This window comes from Frankliniella occidentalis, unplaced genomic scaffold, assembly GCF_000697945.3.
Source record: "Frankliniella occidentalis isolate FOCC.00 unplaced genomic scaffold, Focc_3.1 Scaffold307, whole genome shotgun sequence".
In the NCBI taxonomy this organism is placed as follows: domain Eukaryota; kingdom Metazoa; phylum Arthropoda; class Insecta; order Thysanoptera; family Thripidae; genus Frankliniella; species Frankliniella occidentalis.
Window position 1 is genome coordinate 301,621 of NW_026267432.1, and position 259 is coordinate 301,879.

Genomic DNA, 259 nt, shown 5'->3' on the forward strand with positions numbered 1-259 from the left:
GAGCGCATCCGAGTGGGTGTGGGGGTATATATTTACGCTTTCGCGCTATATTTTACGCCTTCGGACCGGGCCTCGGGTGGGCCTTAATGGGGTCTACGCACAACATAATGCAAAAGTGTTTATACAGTAATTTAAATACAAGGAAATCCGTATCTACTATATTTCCTTTTTTGTGACAACCCCAGGAGCAAGTTGACAAAATGGAGGAGCTACGTACCATTTTTCTGGCAATAATATTTTACCTGAAGGAGGAGCCTCG